The sequence below is a fragment of the Thunnus thynnus genome, chromosome 15, assembly GCF_963924715.1.
Source record: "Thunnus thynnus chromosome 15, fThuThy2.1, whole genome shotgun sequence".
In the NCBI taxonomy this organism is placed as follows: domain Eukaryota; kingdom Metazoa; phylum Chordata; class Actinopteri; order Scombriformes; family Scombridae; genus Thunnus; species Thunnus thynnus.
Genome location: NC_089531.1, coordinates 24,454,634 through 24,473,556, shown reverse-complemented (window position 1 = coordinate 24,473,556; position 18,923 = coordinate 24,454,634). Strand labels below are relative to the sequence as shown.

At 39.9% G+C, this 18,923-nt stretch overlaps 1 long non-coding RNA gene across 1 annotated transcript; it reads right to left on the bottom strand.

The window, feature by feature from the left end:
- Positions 1–4,739: 4,739 nt before the first annotated feature.
- LOC137197950 (uncharacterized) lies at positions 4,740–17,315 on the bottom strand. Its single transcript, XR_010931539.1, has 4 exons — positions 14,524–17,315; positions 9,931–14,401; positions 9,414–9,519; positions 4,740–6,535 (listed from the first exon to the last, which is right to left on the bottom strand). It is a non-coding gene; the product is annotated as an uncharacterized lncRNA (long non-coding RNA).
- Positions 17,316–18,923: the final 1,608 nt, after the last annotated feature.

Sequence of the window (18,923 nt, the reverse complement as noted above, 5' to 3'; positions counted from 1 at the left end):
CACACACACACATATCCACATGCGCAGATGAGGTCACACACACAAGAGCTCTCTCTTTCTCACGCATACACACACATATATTTATGTATTATAACACTCCAGCTCTTTAATAGACTTTTCTTTAACGCCCGCTGATTCTGTCACATAATCGTCTCAGCTTTCTCATCTCTCTTCTTTTCAACCTTTTTTGCATTTCTTATTCCACCTCCACTTTCACTGTCTCTCATTTCCATTCTCAGTCTCTTGTCCTGTCTCCTCACCTGCCAAATCTACTCTCACAGGTTTTCTACAATGTATGCATTATTGTCACATTGATGTCCTATTTCAGCGGTTGTCGTTACGGCCGTGCTCTCAACCTAAATCCAACAGATGTGTTTCAAAACTTTTGCATTCAAATTTAAACCAACAACAACTGTTTTGGTTTTTTTTGTCCACAACAGTGACACCACCTTTTAAGGTAATGTGGTGAAGCTGTTAGCAAACATTTGCATATTTATACAGCTAATATGGAACAACATTAGCATTCATTTGGAGTAATGTTTCTGGCCTCTGGGTGAAAATAAGAAAATATTCACTCTCTTTTTAGCTCTGTTTTCAGCCTCCACTACCCCCTGAGGGAAATGTCTAGCTCTTTGTTCACCAGCTAGCCGCTAACCTTATCTGTCTGCTGTTTGGTGCTAGGCAGGTAGCATACAGTGGGTCTTTAGTGCCTTTTTTGCTGCAAACAGCTGCCTTCTGTGGCTGAAAATGATGCCAATGAGAGAGGTGAGAGTCCAAAACAATTAGCTAAAAGAGGCTAAAGCTCTACATAGAGCTGACAGGAGCTGCAGTTGTGTGATAATTCTGTGTGGATGTCTCACTATGAACAACCCCTTTCCCATAAGCAGTCATCTGATCCATTGTTAATATAAAAATATTGATTACAGCTACTCTAAGTATATTTGTAGACATGAAATTGAACAATTTTGTCCATCTTGAATCTTGGGGGTGAATCTGACGTCAAACACTCTTTTCTTTGTCATCTCTGAATCATCCCTCTAAGCCAGTAATTGCAGCCCTTCCCGTTTTTTTTTTTTTTGTTACACACCACTTTTGTCCCTTGGAGACTGGCTGATGTTGTTTCAATAAACTCAATATTCTCTGAGAGCTAAAGTGAAACGCAAGTGATGGAAGTCAATACAACTTCTATGTGGTTTCCTGGAATGCACTGTTCAAATATTGAGCCCTGCTTAAAATTTCAAGTCCATCTCCGAGCCTTTCCCTGTGATGCAATCTGAGATATTCAAACCCAATAATTCATGTGCGGATATGAATGTTTCAGTTATGGTGGAGGAAATTAAACTGAATTAATGATAATCAAACTCCAGGCACTGTTGCTATTTCAGGCTCAGCAGGATAAGCTAAGCTAGATGGATACTAGCGCATACATGTCAGTCCGAGAGTCCTGCTCATTACAAACTGCTTACAAAGTGGGGTTTTTTTTTCTAGATGCACATTCCTGTGGAAATTGGCTCATTTCTGCACAGAGAAATTGAATAAAATATCCGAGTAGGACTTTCTGATTGGTCTGGTGAGCATGTCTGGCTAATTGTCACTGCTTCCCTTAATGAACTTCACACTGGGAAGCTGCTTCATCTCTGTATCCATTTTTACACATATGGCTCCCTAATGGTCAAAGAAATCAATATTTAACACATTCACACAATATTATGACATTTATTTTTAATTACAATTGAACTTGTGGTAATTAGTTTGGGATAAATGCGCTTCGCCCATCCTATGACAATTTGAAGCAATCGATAATTAGGCCAGCTTTAGAAACGTATCACTTTGTGCAGGCTTGACAGGGTGCGAGCAGTTAAAAGCCTCTGCTCACATTCCACGTTTTTGCATATTTTTGTGAATTTAAAATCCCAAATGAATTGTCTTATCTTCATTATATTCCTCTATTCCTAGATCTCTCCATCCTTGGTGCTAATGATGCGCCTGAATATCCTCCCTCCTGAATCCATCTTCTCTTTTTCTCTTCCTTTCTGTCTATCCATCTCTACTCCACCTCCCCCTATGTCTGTCTGTGCTCCAGACTCTAATGATGGGGCGATCTATGTGTGGCTGTGCGGTGTGTGTGTGTGTGTGTGTGTGTGTGTGTGTGTGTGTGTGTGTGTGTGTGTGTGTGTGCATGATATGTCAAGGATGAAAGGCTGACAACGAGCTGTCCACCTACAGTGCAGCCAAGCACCCAAGAAGGTGTTATTATGAAGTGTATGAAATTCACACACATCACACAGTGTGCATGATACATAAACACTGTAATGCTGAGAAAGAGTGCAGATGATTAACACCAATGGCCTACACACACTACCAGAGGAGAAGGGCAAAGTAGTAAATGCTCCTAATCATAGCTGGGGTTTTTTTTTCTCTCTGAGCTCAGAAAGCTAGAATTCCTGTCTCTGGTTATGTTCAAGACTATGTGCTTTATTACAGCTACAACCAGGATTCACATATCTGTATTTAAACCAGGGTCAAGGCCAGGAAAGGTACAAGCATTTTTTGAAATATGACACAAAACGCTCAAAGTGGTTTTACAACTAAAGGCTCAGCTGCAGCTGACCTTCAATTAAAGTCAAAATGGCCCTCATTTATCAAAACTGCACCCTGAACATCATAAAAATCAGTCACAAAATGCAGCATGATAGATACAATTGCTCATGCTCATGGCTATGTACATAAATACACTTTTTTTTGTTCATCTCAGTCATGTGGAGGATATAATAACATGAACATCTTAAGGATATGTATCATGTGTCTAAGAAGGGGTAGGAGAAGCTTCCAGCTCTCATACTGCATCCTTAACCGTGACTACTTCACAAAGGAGCTTTCTTCAAGAAGGAAAGCCTCCAGTGCACTGCAGGATGAACGAGCTAAGAAATGTATTTCTTATAAGGGTTCAATGATGTTTACACTATAAAGGCACAGTGATGTTTACACTGGGTGTTTGGGGACGCCGCTGTAGGGATCTGACTTCATCCTGCTGTTGATGAAACCCAGTGTATGATGCGTATGATCGTGTTGAAACTCAGGGACGTCACGAGGAAGCAGTGTTTACTCCACAGGATGGAGTTGGTTCTGTGAAATGACCCTATGTTCCTCAGTCACCAGACAGGCATATGGGGCAATCCGAACATCCAAACACACCCAGCAGAAGGCTGATGAACAAACACACATCCACAACTAAGCTTTTATAGAAAGCAGACACTGGGTATCATGGAGCATTTTCATATTCTTTCCCTGCTCCAGCTCCTGCAGTTATGAACTCTTAACAAATTTAGCAGTGTCAGTAGTCATATTAGGCGACCCAAAACAATGAGAAAATATTATTAGGTTGAGCTGCAGTGTGACAGAAATAAAGAGGGAACGGTTCAGAATTAGATGCTAAAAACGGTCCATGACTTAGAAGGGAGGAGGTCAAGAGGAGGTGACAGTCATGGAAATAGACAAGAGAGTATTGTCCTGATCGTGGACAGCGACCTGCACAAAGACCCTGAGGCAGAGTGAGAGAATTTACTTACTGAACTACTGAAATAAGTTGTCATGCCAATATATGCTAATTTAAAAACCATAAACAACAATCTCAGTATATTGGCAATCCATGATGATGATTATATGGTGAACAGAAGGTGTTCCAATAAGTTTAGTTTAGTTATTTAAACTCCAAATTCATTCAGATTAAAGTAGTATGATTCTTATCTATCTGTACATTCCTTGTTGGACAGGCCTGGACAATTTGTGAATATATTCATATCTTAGAGAAAATTCTAAGATAAGTGGGAGAAAGTTGGTGAATGTGACAAAATCAGTCATACGTGTCACTTAAGAATGAATCTGTCCATTCGAGTGGTTCTTGCATGAGGCCCATTGTGCGCTGAAGGCATCATTTGGCTTTTTCTGAGCAGTAAGACAATGAATTGAAATGGTTTTATTACTCCATATCACTTTTGTTATACTGCTCAGATCTCTATGTTTCTGTCTTTTTACACTGATTTGACTGGATGTCTTTCCTTTAAAGTCATGTATACATACAGTTTTGTTAAATCTGTGTTGTCAGTCTTTGCTTCAGACTTGTGTTTGACACATTTTTACAACCTTTGTGCTCCTGGCTAAAACTCTCAGGGCTGATATAACTGTGTATGTATAAAGCCTAGGAACACAGATTAAAATCAGATTTTAAACCATAAAAATGAACTTTGTTTAGTTCTGCACATTTATATGTAATGTAATGGGATTTTCAGTATGTGATAGCGTTGGCATATGCCCTGCAGATGACATCATTACATTTCAGTCAGGACACTCGAGTCAAGGCTTTATTTCAACAATAACAAACATTTGAATTTGGTGGTTCTGGCTCTGCTCTGATGATTCAGAAACAAATCTGTGTGAACCCGACATGAACTGTCTCTGAGCTGGTGAACCCCCACCCCCCTCAACCAGCCGAACCTTGGGTACACAACATTTGAATGAACAAGAACGCATAAAGAGAAAAACATTCTGATTTCACCTACATCTAAATGCTAATGCAGGAAGAGACTGGGAGAGTGGAGGGAGTTAAGTTAGCAGTATAGTGGGATGCAGTGTTGAGAATTCAAATGACATCAAAACTTTGTACAGCACTATACAGGGATCACCTAGTTTATATGGATAGGTCATGGTCATACATGATCGGATGGTATATGGAATGTGTATATTAAGCAGCTTCTGGCCTTGCCTGAACTACTGCAAGGCTCCATTTGTGGCCGATGCTGCTAGTTTTCCCATCTCTTGGGATGCAGAGCTTGTGTCCTGATTACCAAAGCAAATTATTACACTCCATGAAAGGTATGGAGTGACTTAGTAGCATTGGATCGCTTCTTCAGACTCATACATTACTGCTGGCCTCTTTTTGTGATCTGTTCACTCTAAATATAAACAAGCGTTGTATAATCTAAAGTTTTCCAGTGATCACAGAACACGTCTTTTCTCCATCTACATATCCAGCACAGGATATATAGTACAGTGGCACACATTGTTGTTCATAGTGTCGTCCTGGTAAATGTTCTTTGTTGCAACTCTTGTGTATGAAAAATGATGGAATGAAGACCACAAATATGGTGTGGATCATATTTAGTATCCTCCTCAATTTAAAGAAAAGACAACTTAAACTGCAGTTAAATACGTGACAGGAAAACATGCACTTAAAGTACAAAAAGAGAAAGACGAGGACCTCAACTATAATAATGACATGATACAATAATGAAAAAACAACAGCACACAGCAGGAATAAAAGTGCACCATAAATAACTTAAACAAAGGCTAAAGATTCTTCAAGAAGGCACCCAATTTACATATACATTTAGGGTTATTACAATGTGACAGCAAAATAGACAGAAACATACACTCAAAAGAATGCTGGGTTGAAAAATAACCCAACTGAACAGCTTGGTGTAATTGATGTCAAACACAGAGAATGCCTTGAAACAAACATCAACAGCCCCCAGCAAGGAGTCTGTTTCGATGGCGTGGCCAGAAATTATTGGTGAAGGCCTGGCATGTAGTCATCTCATCCCCAAGGCACAAAATGTGCGAGAACGGTTAATTGGTCTCTGTATTTTGTAAATACTCAACCATGTTGGCCCCCACCTGTTAATTACACATCAGTCACTTAGTGTTGCAATATAACTGAAACTGAAGTTATGGAGCTTACTTTGTGATAGTATCAAAATGCAAAAAAGAAATAAAAGTAAGATCACCAAAAACCATCGATTGCAAATATGTATAAACATTGCAAAATATGAGAATGCAAATATGTTTAAGGCAAACAAATTAAATTTGTATTCAAACCCAGTCTTTGCAACTTAATACAAAACTTATTTTGAAATAGTAGTTTGGGCAAATAATACTATTGTTAATATTACTTTAATGTTGATAATGTCATTAACAATTAAAAACACAAACCCACACACCTGCGCTGCTATTTGCACACATCAGATCTTACAGGTATAGTGTTAAGTGAATAAATTTCATTGTTTGGAAGCTCCTATTCATGAATACACAGTATATGATGAACAATCCTGGTGCTAAAAAGAAGGACTGTAGATAAAACACCAGACCAATTTAGCCATCAGTAACTTCAGTCATGCCCCTGTGTTTGAGAGTATTAGGCACTGCCATCATAAAAATCTGCTCCATCTCAAATAGTTGGCTACCGAACTCCCGTAATCACTAGAGGGTTATCTATGAAGGTAATTTAGGGCCAGAATGTTTGAAAAGAAAAAATAGCAAACTGTGAATGTAAAACGAAATGAGAAATTAAACTTCATAGTTATCAATCATATCAAGCAGTAAAAACGTCCAAAAACTAAAGCAAAACTTAAAGGTTGCATGTCAATAAATGACCTCTGGGACTCCTCAGTGGTGGGTCTGAAGACTTTTCCTCTTCTCTTGTAGATGGATGGTGGAAGCAGAGTTGGCACGACCTTCAAAACTTTCTAACCTTTAGCATCTAAACAATTTGAGCATAATACATAGTGTTGCATTAACATTTAAAAAGGTATGCTATATATAACAGTTGATATTTCTGAAGCAGTATTTTTGACTTTTCTGCCCTGGTGTTGACTATAAGAGTGGTAACTATAAGAGTGTTGATTGCGTAGCCTATTATAATCACAGGAAGTGTTGTAACATCTTATTAAGGACTGTTTAAAATTTAAACATATTTGTTTCATGCTGATTGCTGTTCACTGGAGGGCTTGCTTTCAAAAGGATGTGAGACAAGTCAGAGACATTTTAGATTTTTTTTTTTTTATCACGGTAAAATGACTGACAATGAATACATACGTGCCAGGTTTTTAAATTCATAAGGACTATTTTGAATTTGTTGGCCGACTTTACTTAGGCCGTCTGAAGGACACACGTTTGGATATGCAACAGAGATGGAGGTAGACAGAGAAAGGACAAAAAAGCAGAGGGAAGCAGAGCAGACATAATCTATAGCATCAAGGATAATGGAGTATAGAATGGACATTTTTAATCCAGAAATGGCACTTAGTGGCATATTTTAGAGCTACTTAATGGAAGGCTCAAATGCAACAAGCAACAAGTTTCTCAATACAAAGGCAAACAGCAAAGTTGTATTTATCAATTGATATTGTGTTATAGAAGTCTGAAATACAGTCTAATTTCAAAAATATCTGGGCATATGCAAGGATTCTATCACCAACAGCAGCCCAATTTTCAAAAGGTTTTCCTGCTGCCTTGGGATACACCTTCCTTCTGGAAGTCTTGTGATATCTGATCAATTTTGAAAACATGGAAAACAAATGTAACAACAACAACATTGTTTGAAGAAATGATGTGGGCTTGCAGGAAGCATCTGTTAGGAGAGAATGCTAAGAGATGTCCATTCTATAGATCAATCAAAGACATATGTTAGACAACCCAGTCAGTTATGCAGTTAATTAGACATGTATATCACTTTAGACAGTCAGACAGGTTGTTACTTAGGTGAGCCAATAAGTCAGGTCTGTTAGTTGGATCAGTGAGGTAGACAGTCCAGAGTTGGACAGTTCAATGAGTGAGAGAAGTCTTTAATATGCCCTTTTATCAATACACAGGATATATTACTATCATTTTCCTTTTCTATAGGCCCAATTCAGATTTTCACCTAGAACACATCAGGCTACAACCTTCAGATATTCAAATATTTTTTTCACATCCTTCCCACCTGACTACCACATGACATTCTTGCATATGTAATGTTGTTAGCTAGTCAGCTAATGTTACCAAAAACTGTTAAGATAAAAAATGTGCAGTGGGACAGAAAAGACCACCACACATTGAATTGCAAATTTTCAATATTTGCAATAATTGTTACAAAATAACCCCCCCCCTTCCCCTCTAACTGTATGAGATGGATCAAGAAAGTTTGACAATGGACAAGTGGGAAAATGAATGAACCAGCTGGGTGAAAGTAACCCAACCAGCTGTTCAGCTGCAAATGAACCCCTTTGAACCAGCATGAGCAACCCAACACTGTACATAAACAGCCCAGCACATTTTTGAATGTAAAAATATTATATACAGTAGATACTACTTTGACAAGTACTTTTTCCTAACATTCATTATACCTGCAATGTCACATTAAAACAAGACATCACACTTTTCTTTCAGACGGTTGTCATTACAAAAATTATAGACCCCCTTGAGCCTTTACATCTTCCAGAAATTTTTGGGATTCTGGTGTTAATGTTAATATAAATATTAGTTTCTTTATTTTCTAGCAACCACTCCCAGAAGCCAACAATTCCCCTTTATGTACTACACACATTGGGTATTTGCCCACTCATGTATACTGAATTTTAGTGGCAGTTTAATGCCCATATCCCGCATGCATAACAAATAATTTGGTCACTAACTTATCAAAAAGATCTAATCTACTACATGGTAAATCTAATTTTCTATATTTATTAGTAAATAAATACAAAGTTCTATAGGCTTTCTTCTGCAGCTCTTCAATAGCTATCTTTAGCAGACCATCATAATTTATTATGATACTGAGATATTTTAATCAATCTGTAGATCTTCTCCATTACATGCAAACTTACAAATACAACCAAATACTGTAACCTTATTGACCTTCATCTTTGAATTGTCCAAAAATACAAAAACTTGATCCATTATTTTCTTCATTATTGCATTTGTTTGATCCATAGAAAACCAAAATGTAAAAGTACCATACTCTAAATGTAACTGTCTATCATGGTGTCAATAATAATAACAGGCTTACAATCAATCTGTAGAAGATATTCTTCTAACAGGTGATAAAGTTTCATCCTGTCTAATTCCAGCTAATCTTGGATTTGATACCATTAACAAAAACACACGATTTGATATTTTTGTACATATTCATTAATACATCCAGGAATTTGCCATTAATACCTACTTTCAGCAGTTTGTGCCAGAATGCATCTCTCCAAACTGTATCAAATGGCTTATTGTAATCAATAAAGAACAGAAAAGACAAAACAATAGAAATCAATGTTTCAGTAAAAAGATGTGATCAGTGGTGAAGTAACTATTTTTATATCCTGCCTGGGTTTCCTCAAGGATAGAATTACTCTTTCATACAGACTTGCATTGAATTAAGGAATAGTATATGGAGTAATTATATCTCTGTAATTTTTACAATCCATGATTTTACGTTTGATTAGACCAACCACCCAATCTTGCCAGGATCCAGGATCTCATCAAACAAACACACATACAGTACAGGCTTGAAAGTAGACCAGCAGCTTCTCCATTGTTCAGTTAAGAATAACCCCCATTGATTTCTTGTTCAGAAAAGCTAACTTTTAAAGGAATGCTTTGGGAAATACACTTACTTGCTTACTGTCTTGCTGAGTGTTAGATGAGAGGATCGATACGACTCTTATATCTGTCCGTTCAATAAGAAGCTTCAGCCAGCAGCTGGTTAGCTTAGCATAAAGACTGGAAACAGGAGAAAACAGTTAGTCTGGATCTGTCCAAATGTAACAAAATCCACCTACAAGCACCTCTGAAGCTCACTTATTAACATATTATATCTCATTTGTTTAATCTATAGAAAACCAAAGTGTAAAAATAACAATTTGTGGTTTTACAGGAGGTTATATGCTGGACTATTTCTTTGCTGGTTGCAGTTACTTCCTAAAGTCTTGTTGCTTCCCTGAGGCTACCAGGCAACTGAGACTCAAGAAAGTTACTTTACAGATTAAATAGATGAGAGTCAAATTGAAAAGTTCACATTAAAGTTGCAAACTTTCAATTTTGACCAACCACTGGACCTCAAAATTGGCTGAATGTTGGGCCTCTTTTGAGGTTGACATGCTGCTAATTGGCATTCAGCTGAAAGTGACTCACCTCTGTTGCTGCCTCTAGGATTTAGCTGCTTCAAAGTTAGCCTTTCGTGTAGTGTTTCCATCATTTTGTCCATCCCTTGGAGCGACAGACTAGTTCAAAGGGAATTGCAACATGTTTGTGGAGTTTAGCTCTGACCGGTGCTAATTTGCTGCTGCAAATTTAATTCCTCACAATAATGATGATGCTAATATATACTTTGTGCTTTGAATTAGAAATACAAAAAGGATTGCAGCAACATCACTTAGCTGAAGGACAAACTGTCTGGCAAGTCTCTTTCTTTTGCTGATTCTATAAAATTGCCAAAGTAAAGTGGCATGTTTCATCATATGGTATTATATAACGTTTGAGGATGTATTAAGTTTGCATGGATGTAGACCCTACAGACAACTGCTTGTCCTGACCACTGAGAATACACGTTTCAGTCCAGATGTGAGATTGATCTTCTTGGTGCAAATGGAGATCAAATTGATAAATGTTTTATTTTTCAAGGAAATTAGTGCAGATTCATTTTGCGATCCATTTGGGTCATACACTCCCTTGATAAATGAGATCTTGCGTGATAAATGTGTTTGCTTGCGTGGTCTAATAAGAAGACTCGACTTGGGTGTTCGATAATTTTTTACTACTTGTTCCCATTTTTATAGAAGCAGAAAGACATATGGTTCTCATCTGCATCTCAGGAAAAAAAAGCAGTAAGGCTATGTGGGACATCAATTTGTGTCAGACATTCAGACCCCTTACAACATTTGGAGAAACACCCACATGCTATACTGTCCCCTATCATTTTCGAAAAGGCCCCCTTACAGCAAGTGTGGCCTCACATGCAGCCAGCAAAGCGGAGAGCCACAGCTAGTGTCTTTTAGCATTCATGTATTCACTCAGAACTCAGTCAAAGCGGAAAAAGCTGTGAACACAGCCAACTGGGGATCTCTGGGAAACAGGTCTTGTCCCATTTCATCCTTTATAAATCAAAGCACACTCCAGGACTTGGATTGAGAACAATGCCCCTGGAATGGGACGCCATCCATCTCACTGCTCAATGCAAATGTGATGGCTGTGTTTGCAAGCGGAAAGGTTGCATGCTGCACATGCAGGCTTGAATGCATGACTTTTTTTGCATTTTAACTGTGTGCATCAGTACACTGCAGCATCGGTGTGTCAAATGTGACTGCAAGGTTTCAACCTCTGAGCTCATTACGGCTGATAAGTTGTCGGTGAAAACGGCAACGGTAGGGGTGGGTTGGGACCTACGCGGTTAACGAGGGAGAAGCACCGAAAGCGCCAGAGGAGTTGGAGCTTTGTCCTTCCTCCCACACTCAGCAACTCTCTCTTTCCCTCCCCTCCTCTGCCTCATCTGCTCATCCTTGGCAGACTCGGGTAAACCGGCGCTGAGGAGAGGAAGCGGAGGGAAGGGAAAAGGAGGGAAGATGTGGAGTGAAGAAACTGTGTTAGCTGCATTAGCATATCAGACACATGGTGAGGGCTGGAGATTGGGTACTGGAGCAGATGTCGATTTACATATTCAACGTCAGGCCAGCGGTGCATGTATACATAGGTGTGTGTGTGCAGGAAAAAAAGTAATGGATGTCATGAGTGTGAAAGAGGCATGGGTGGAGAAGAAGTAGATAGAGATGGAATGAGAGTTGAATCCCAATCGGAGGAAAACGCTCCCCGCTATCCAGTTTGACCAGCGACACTCATTTCATTCTGCAAAGTAAATGAATGACTTTCTTACTCCTTTGTTTTTGGAATAAGATTAGCATAAAAAGACGATGGCTGTGATTGACGGGTGTGTTTTGCAGACTTTTTGGCAGGCTTGGGGAGTCGATCAAAGCCTGAAAAGCTGTCTGACAGTATTGATGTAGTTAATTAGAGTAAACACAGAGCACTCAGACGCCACCTCGTTATCTGCTACTTGCACACACAAACTCGCGTTAATATGTGTTGCTTTTATATCTCTATTCACCAGCGTGAAATGTGAAACCTCTCTCATCTACCTCTATATGTCTGTTTGTGTTTCCGAACATTTTTTAAATTTCTTCCACTTCATCTTTCCATATCCTGTACTCTTTCAAAACTTTCCAGCTCTCTTTATTTCTTGCTAACCTCTCTTTTTTCGTCTTCTCTCTGCAGCATCCTAACTTTGTGTTGTACTCTCTTTCGATCTCTGCCTCTCCATCTCTTCCTAGAGGGAGAACAGGTGGTTTCAGCCTTAGCTACTGTATATTCCAACCGCAGAACAGCAAGGAAGCAAAACACACATGAATCACACTCCAGGGCTGCTGGGCAGGCGTGGAGTGTACTTTCCAGAGAGAGAAAGTGTGGTGCCATGTGTGTGTGTTTGCACGTATGAGTGTGATGGTAACAAAAAGAGAGAGAAACAGTATTGAAATGGAGAGGAGAGGAGTGATGGTGAACGTTATTATGCTGCACGTGCACATGTTGAACATGCAGCCTTGTATCTGTTAGAGGACAAGGTGAAAGAGGACAAATGTGAAATGTGCACCCACATACATGGACACACAGGTACAATCACAACGATCATGCACAATACACACTGTTTCATGTACATACATACACGTAACACTCACACACTCATAAAAATTATCTAGGCTGCAAATAAAAAAACAGGCTGAATCTTGCATTGTGTATCTACTATAGCACATAACTACTTGACCATCCATTCACTCACACACACACACACACACACACACACACACAAACACACACACACATTATTTGCTGAACACATTTTCATTATTTATTTTTATTAAATATGGCTGTTCATGCACTGAGTGCCTGACACTTTTTCTCACTATAGCTCATAACAATAAATAATAGTATAAATATTACAAATTAAGGCCTTAAATATATATAGACTTTATTTATGGGATTTAAATATTTGGATATATATTGAACTGTTACATAGCCAATGTGTTTGACTGCACAGACACACAAACACACACACACTCTCTCTCTCTCTCCCTCCCACTCTCTCACATTTTTATGCTATTTATTTGAAACTTATACCATCAGTGATTATACAATGAGTGATACAGAGTGTAATTTCATTGACACTGAACCAGCAGTCAGGGTTTGCTCAACCTTATAGGGCAGTGAGGATCAAGTCAGTGGCAATGAAACTACCCATTTTTCCCCCACTGGGACCAATATTGCATCTGGTGATGGTGGTCCTCCTCCACCAAAGACCAAGAGGACCTCTACAGTATGGGACTCTTTCACCATTTGTGAAAGGGATCCCTCCAAAGCCATTTCTAAGCTTTGGAAGTCCAAAATCAGCTGAGGTAGGGATTCAAAACATTATAATACATCATCTCTACATAATCATGTTATATGTTCATCACATGAGAAAGCCCACCAAATCAGGCATTTGCAGCCAAGCAGCAATTCCCAGCAAACCACTCTTGGTCAAAAAAAATTACAGTGATAATAGGTAAAATGATCTGCGCTAATCTTGAGCTTTTCCCTGTGGTGGAGGGGAGAGGTTTCAAGTCATTTGCCTTTCCAGAGCCCAAATATAAGATCCCATCGAAGTACTTTTTCAGTCTAACTGTAGTGCCTGAGCTTTATGAGGCAATGAGAGGGGAGTTGGTCCAGTCACTTAAGGCAGCTGAGGGAGGTGTCATCAACCTCACTACTGATCTCTGGACCAGCTACCACAATGCTCACACATATCTCTGTATTACTGGGCACTGGTGTGAATGTGGAGGGGAGTCTTCAGTACAGAGGAAAGCAGGGCTGCTAAATGTTGGTGTGCTAGACATTGAGCACACATCAGAAAACATTCTGTGCTGCCTTAAGGAAAAGATAAGAGCGTGGGAAGAGTCTGTTGAGCAGTCTATTACAATAGTGTTTGTTGTTTCAGATAATGCAGCCAACATAGTGAAGGCCCTGAGTTATGGGCACATTCGTTGCGTGTCCTGTACACTTCACTTGGTGGCGAAGCACTGGAGTTGACCAGGTTTGTGAGATCCCTTCTCTCCAAGTCCACAGGCATCTCTGGCTTTATTCATTGCTCAAGCAAAGCCAGCAACAGACTACATGAGCTGCAGATGCAGCTGGATCTCCCTCTGCACACGCTCATAACAGATATAACAACAAGGTGCAACTATACATTCTATATGCTCCAGCAGCTGGTGGAGGTCAAACAGGCACTCTCAAAACATAGTGTCTCCATCTCTGAGGTCATCCCCCTCCTGCATGACTTGTACTCCATCATCAGGTCACTGTATTTGGGAACTCTTGAAGTTGATGGGGATGAATCTGTTGCTGTCATGGATGGTAGTGATGATCAGGATGCCAGAGTTGTAATCGGGTTGCTGCTGAGTCCAGGGAAAAGCTAAAGCTAGGCTAGACAATAAAGTTAGCTGTTTCCCAAACAGTGTTGATGTGGAGACAATGAAGAGGACATCTGTCTGTAGGATGGATCTGTGTGGTCCTGTGGCTGCACCTGCAAGAAACACAGAAGAGACACATGTCACCAGTGGCAGCTCAGTCTTCTCCTTCCTGCAGAAAAAGAAATCGGCTACTCCAATGAGGACACATGCACCATCAGGTGATGTGTAGGCGTACCTGCCAGATGGGGACATCAGCCTTAGTGATAAACCCAGTGAAATACTGGTCAGGCAAGCTTCAGTGCTGGCCCTATAGCAGTCAGTCCACAGCGTACAAGCCTAGATCCTTGCCGTGTGGAACAACTGGTCCTCATTAAAGTAAATGAGGATTTGAAAAATAGCATAGGAATATTTGATCAGTAGAACAATCTCTCCCACTCTCTCTCTCTCTCTCCCTCTCACTCACTCACACACACACACACGCCCACACCACATAATTAACATTGTGTTTCACTTTGTGAAGAAATAAAAAATACACCTCCCCCCAAAAAACAATAAAAACATTAGGTATTGAAAAAACCCTGCAATCATGCACACAAACGTCACACTTATTTAATTCTTAAAAAGTAAAAAAATCCAAAAAAAGAAAGCTATGTTGAGTATGAAAACTCTAGTTTATGCATTTGACTTCTTAACACTGCATGTGTTGTGTTCATTGATTCACTGAAGTTTATTCATTCAAGTTTATAAAAACCTTTTCTGTAAATTGCCTCTTGAATCTTGATCTGAAGCTCAATTCTGTAAATAGTTTTTTAATAAACAATAAATTTCTGATCAACCCAACTTCTGATCAAACATATCCATTTCCGGTTTAAGCCCCGTCCATTCCGAGTAAGAATACAGATAATTTAGTTGGTTGAACAGATACAGATACAGACACGGATAATGGTGTACTCGCTCATCCTTACTAGTTAGGCAACAATATGTCATTATGGCAACAATAAACACCACAGGGTTAAGGTTAGGGGACGATCATAGTTACGGTTTTTGAAAAACTGTCCCAGCTTGTGGTTGGAAACAGGAAACATACAGTGGTCTCCTGTTGCAAAATCTACTTTTGGCAAGTTCGGGTTAATCCATCCACCCAACCCGCCACCTCCGAATGAAGATTTGTCACCTTATATAGACGTCATCTGAACTGCGCCACGTCATAATTACTTCGGCCGATACGAGTAACATTACTTGCAGGCCTCTGACAGGATGCAAACTCATGTCTCTCATATGAAAGTCCCTTACTTTCCGCCTCGCCACGTAAAGGGCACACCTCCCTGCATTGGAACTTCATATAAATCCTTAGTTGAGTTGAATAAATCCTAGAGGAAACTCAACTCTGGCAATTTGTAAACAAACAGACATTCTTTGCATAGGCTGCCTCGCCATCAGCCTCTGGAAATCTCAAGTAAATTGCTTGCCTACTTCCCCTTTCCCTTGGTTTAATTGTCTTTATTTATTGGTTCAAAAGCTTGGGTCTGAACAGGCACTAATTGTTTTGTCATACAAGCGAAATATCAGGTATGAAATACAGCTCTTCTCTCAGTATTATCTTTTATTTTATGAACAGGTCATTAATAAGCTAGTAAGAATTAAGAGGATGGCATGTTGCCATCCATTGTGTGGTGCTGAACAATGACTATCACACGAAAAAACAGTTTAGCCGGACTCTTCACCAAGACAAATCAATGTGATGAATTCCATGTGAAGAATAATGATATTTAATATCAGCTAGTATTTCAGACAGGACTTAATACCAAAGAAGCATTAAAACAATCACACTTTTGTACACATATTCATGGTGCCCAGAGGTTGAATCTTAATGACTTTGGTGACCACCTGACTTTTCCTCCAGCGCCACCATGTGGTTTACATTTGTAGTTTTAAGAAAAATGTTAGCTGAATTGACATAAAATTTGGCATTATCTGGTCAAAATTTCAATTTGTCCAAGACCTTGGTTTATGACTAAATATTTACAAAACTAACAATATTCCCATTAGCCTTAGCTGTACTTTTTGTGTTCGCTAATTTAGTGCAGATGAGCAAATTTTAGCACGCTAACATGCTTAACTAAGATGGTTAACCTGGTAAACATTGCATGTTAGCATGCTAACATAATCATTTAGTTCAAAGCACTACTTTGTGAAAGTAAAGCCTCACAGAGCTACTAGCATGGCAGTGCACAATGAATTTACTAAGCGCTGATCTGCCAACGAGATTATTGATTACTGTTCTGTTCTGAACCGTTAGATAACCATTAACAGTCTCTTTAACCTTCTGTTTGTTTGTTCCACAAGCACATGAGCGTCCAATTTGTGTGCCCCTCTATTTTCTCCTCCTGTCTTCTTTTGTCTCTCAGGCATCTCTTTCTGGACTAGCACCCATCCTGGAACGGCTCTGCTTCCCTGGCTGTCGGTGCCATTTCCTGAGGTTTTGGATCTGGTTCCCCATCCTGCAGGACTTCAGCCTGAATCATGTCTCTCTCTCTCTTTCTCTCTGAATGATGTCTTTATCGTTCTCTCTCTCTCCTGTGTGAATAATGTATTTTCTTGTCTCTTCTCCCGTGTATGTGAATGGTTTGACGTGTGCATGTGTTATCTGTCCTCCTGCCAGGTATCTATGTTGATGGAGGTCACATGGCTCAGGTTCTATTCTGTTCTGGTGGCACCTGGAAGCTGTTTAGCGTCCTCTTCATCAGATTCTTCATATATATTATAAATCCATTATAATTTTGTTATCTTGTACAATGCTGTATTCTATATCTATATCATTTGTGTTCTGCTCTGTACACACATCTATTGCACATCTGTCCTCCTCTGTTGCTCTTCCTGAGATTTCCTCCATCTTTTTCCCGTTAAACATTTTTTTTTAGGGAGTTTTTCCGTATTTGAACCAAGGGTCTAAAGACAGGGGATGTTGTATTGCTGTAGAGACTGTAAAGAAGCAAATTTGTGATTTGTGATATTGGCTATGCAAATAAAATTTGACTTGACTTGAGTACACTCTCAGTCCTTTTACAGTATACTCTGTCCAGCGGTGTCATGTCTTTGGGTGCCACAGTACACCACAGTTCACGTGTACAAAAAGTTGCTTGCATTCCTATTTGGTATGTAGAAATTAATTCAGATACATACAGATGTATATGCACACAGATTCAGATGTATACACCATGTATACACCATACCACAGATGTGTACACTACCATATATAGGTATGTAATATGTACAATGTGTACTCACACAGACATATACTTAAACAATACCCCCACCCGCTTACTCTCCACATACTACAATATAAACGTATACAGCCACATACACATACATACATGTACACACACGTCTACACACTCCCATACCCAGCATGCAGTATACAGTATACAATTTACTGTATACAGTGTTATCAGACACCTCCCTGGGGCAATATGTGTTTTGCCTGTGGCTACAGAATATTCTTCCTAGACTGACCATCTCTCAAACCCAACAGTCATCCACGGGTGTCGGCTTGTGTGTTTGTGCCTGTGGCAGTATTGTAGACTGATATTGCTACCTCTCGCAAGATTGCAGCCACCTTCAGGGCCTTCCTATCCTCCATTTCTACTTTTTCAATCCTTCACCCACGGCTCGCAATCTCCTGCTGTATATGCCTCCCTCCTTTCCATCCCTTCACCTCCCTGGTCATTCCTCTTAACCCTTTTTTCACTCTCCCAGTTTTTCTCTGTACTTTTCCTTTACAATTCCACTCTCTCCCTTTGTGCCCGCGTCCTCTTTCTTCTTATCCCTCTTTCTGTCCCTCTGCATCAGACTTGGTCCGCTCTCACACTCAATATTGTATTGATTGGTTTCCCTCTGTGTTCTCTGACCTTGCTGTAATAGTGCCAGAGAGGTCACGGCAGATAGATTTCTCTGAAAAAGACACTGTCATGTTCGGTAATCTATGGTAGCACCGTGCCAATTAACGACAAATAGACCGCAGACCTTCCTCGTTTAGCGTTTTAGTACGTGAGGTCCTGCGGTGGGAAGGAAAACAGCAATCTTTGTAACGGCAGGTGAGTGAAAATGGTCATAAGAGAACTCACAAGGCTGCTGTAGAGGATGCTGAATAGGAGCGTGAAATAAAGAAGGGGTTTTAGGGGAGTTCAATTGAAATGTACTGTATGGCGGAGCTGAAGGCCATGAATTACACACTGAGACCAGGTTATTGCTTTGGATACATGGGCATGTCTTTCTTCTTCTCACTGTTTTGCACACATTTTTGTGTCCTCTTCCCTGCTGAATGCACTGTTGATATGTGAATAATAGAAAACACATCCTCTGGCCAGTCAGACCGCCACAAGTCCCCGAACACTCACTGTAGCACACAAATACACAGTGATACACACACGAGCTCCGCATCAGCTGCCCCAGAGGAATGCTTCTTTCACAGATGGTGTGAGAAAATTCGATGCTTCCATAGTGACACCCTCATGAAACTTTCAGCCCCCCCGCTCCATCCTCTTCTCTGCATTTCAATCTCAGACATCGTTCTCTCCCCCTCCCCGCTGTTCCAACTCATCTCCAACACTCCTGTCATCGTTCTCTCCTCTTTCT